Source organism: Orycteropus afer, unplaced genomic scaffold, assembly GCF_000298275.1.
Source record: "Orycteropus afer afer isolate SDZICR_OR568_19922 unplaced genomic scaffold, OryAfe1.0 scaffold00586, whole genome shotgun sequence".
NCBI classification, from domain to species: Eukaryota; Metazoa; Chordata; class Mammalia; order Tubulidentata; family Orycteropodidae; genus Orycteropus; species Orycteropus afer.
Window position 1 is genome coordinate 1,173,672 of NW_006922173.1, and position 2,637 is coordinate 1,176,308.

The 2,637-nt window shown below is 34.7% G+C and overlaps 1 pseudogene; it reads right to left on the reverse strand.

Moving 5' to 3' along the window:
* Nucleotides 1–1,483: 1,483 nt before the first annotated feature.
* Nucleotides 1,484–2,218, reverse strand: LOC103210314 (annotated as a pseudogene).
* Between the last annotated feature and the right edge of the window lie 419 nt (nt 2,219–2,637).

A 2,637-nucleotide genomic window follows, 5' to 3' on the forward strand; every position in this document is an offset into this window, starting at 1 on the left:
CAAATAGAAAGAATAATAGGATCAAAACTGAGGGCAGGCTATAAGAATATCAAGAAATTTTTAAAAACCAAAAGTAATGTGGAAGCACAAACCTTACAGTTAATGCTACCCAAAGTCACAATGAGCCAAGAATATTGTGGCTTCCTAAGTTAGAAAATGCCGTATACCAAAAATTTTAATGGAAAGTTATTACTTTTACTGCTTAATTTTCCTCCAAATTATTTTGAGAAGGGAAGAGAGTGGAGAATGTGAAATGGTTGGAAACAGTAGTGATTATATTAGCAGTATTTTTGTCATTATGATAAACTTTGTATTTAAACTTGGTAAAAGCCCATTAGCTGCCAAGAGGATTAAGGAATAAATTTCCAAAAACATACAATTTCCTTTAGAGAAGTTTCAGAATCAAAAAACTAATTTACATGAAAGCTGTAGAGAAAGGAGTTGAATATTCCATTCATAAAACTTTTATTCCACTTACATCAACTTAATACTTGTGCATAACAATTATGCTTGAATTGTTCATGAAAATTTCATAAGACATTAAACAAAGCTAGCCATCATCTCAAGAAGTTATTTCCCTGTTAACTATTTTTTACAGTTCCCTGTTAACTATTTTTTGCATGTTAGGCAAGTATCAAAAAAAAAAAAAAAATTTCACAAAAGCAAAAAACCTAAAAAAATTAAATATATATATATATATATATATATTTTTTTAATTGTGTGCTGGATATACATGAAGTAATGGATATCAAGCAACTCATTTTTATTGCACCTTTACTTGTGCATTTGTTCTTAGGTTGCCTAAAACATTTAAATACAAATAAAATGAGTGTAGCAAAAAATAATGAAAGTAAACAGCAGGTAACTTTACAAATAATGGATTCTGAACTATTTCTGCCCTTCTTTGGAGGATATTGGGTCACAACTTTGTCTGAAGGAACACTTCTGTAGCTGTAGTCAGAGTTGTGCACATTGATATTATGTATTCCACAGATACACGTGGTTCAGCATGTAATATCCATGCGATATCTATTTCTACCACAGTCTTTTAAGTGTGCCAAATCGTAAAGTACCCACAGTAACTACACATGTGACTGGAAACAATTATCCCTTTTGTCACCCACCAGGACAAACCAATACGTAGGCAGTTTTCTTTATTTAGACAAGGAAGCAGTTTCAACACTGGCCCTTGTGAAGCCACAATGTACCAAAAGTACTATGCTAAACATTTATAATTTGTATAAAAATTCCACATCCCCATACTGGCCATCTCAAGATGAAAACAGCTAACTCACTAAATGTTAACTGGCTCTACTCCCCTAATATTAAACATAAAACCACATGGGAAATACAGGAATCCAAATAGAAGTAACATAAACCTGTCATAAATTGTAAACAAAAAAACTATTTGTGGGACAGCATGGATGACAAATGGTCTACTGTATAAATTTTAGAATAAGGCAGACAAAAGTTGGAAGGCTGCTTAATTTTCCTCTTCTTTTCCTGCTTCAGCTTTGTCTTCTTGGGTATCTAATGTTCACAATGACAAGTTGTCTCTCAATAACTGCATTATTACCCTGCTGTCTTTGTATGACTCGTCACTTAATATATCACATTCAGCAATGGCTTCAAAAGCTGTCTTTGCAAGAGAACAGGATTTTTCCCTCGGAATCTCCCTTTTTCTCAGAATCTCACAGAGAAGTTAAGGTCCAGACCCAATCTGATAAGATGTGTTGGTTGCATTCCCTTTTTGCTGATGTCAAAAGCTTCTTGGTATGCCTGTTGTGACTGATCACAATCCCTTTCTTGTCATCACCAGCCTCAACCTCAGTCAAGTAAAGGTAATAGTCTCCTTTCATTTCCAAGTAGAAGACTTTGCTCTCTGCATGTGAAGCATTGGGGATCAAGAACTTTTCCAAAAGAGACAGTACATCATTGCAGATATCTCTTAACTCAGTCTCAGTTTTCTCTCTGTATTCTCAAGTCATCTGCTATTTTTTCTCAGCACCTTCCATCTTTTGCTCAATACTTGAGACCACCCTCCAAGATGACCTATGGGCTTCTATAGCATTTTTATAAGCAACTGAGAGAAGATTCCTCTCCTCATTGGATAATTCAGCTTCTTGCTCAGTTACAGACTTCATACAGGCTGACATGTCTTTACATTGTTCAGCTGCTCAGCAAATTTGGCTTTTTGCACCAGTTCATTTTTATCCATGACTGGATGTTCTGTGTTCAGAGTGGGTGATAGCAGACAGTTGGGGGCTTGGTAGTCTCTGGGCTGCGGCAGCAACAAGACTGAGAATATGTTCCTGGATCTTGCAGCTCATAGGCTGGGCTCATGAATTTTTGTTTTATGGGAACTGTGAGGTTTTATTGCTTTCCAAAAATTTAATTTGAGCTATAGGTGTTTATAGGTGCATTATTTCTGTATATATCTAAGCAATTTTTGCTGTTGTCATTTATTATTTGCATTTTCATCTTGACATACCAATACTGTACCATTTGTCTGATTATAATTACTCAGAAGCTATACAGTTGTATATCCTCCCCTCAAATCATCAACATATATGTGAGTGAAATTTGTTATTATCATAGATAATGAAAGAAATTGTTTAAATTTTTATAGATAGCACC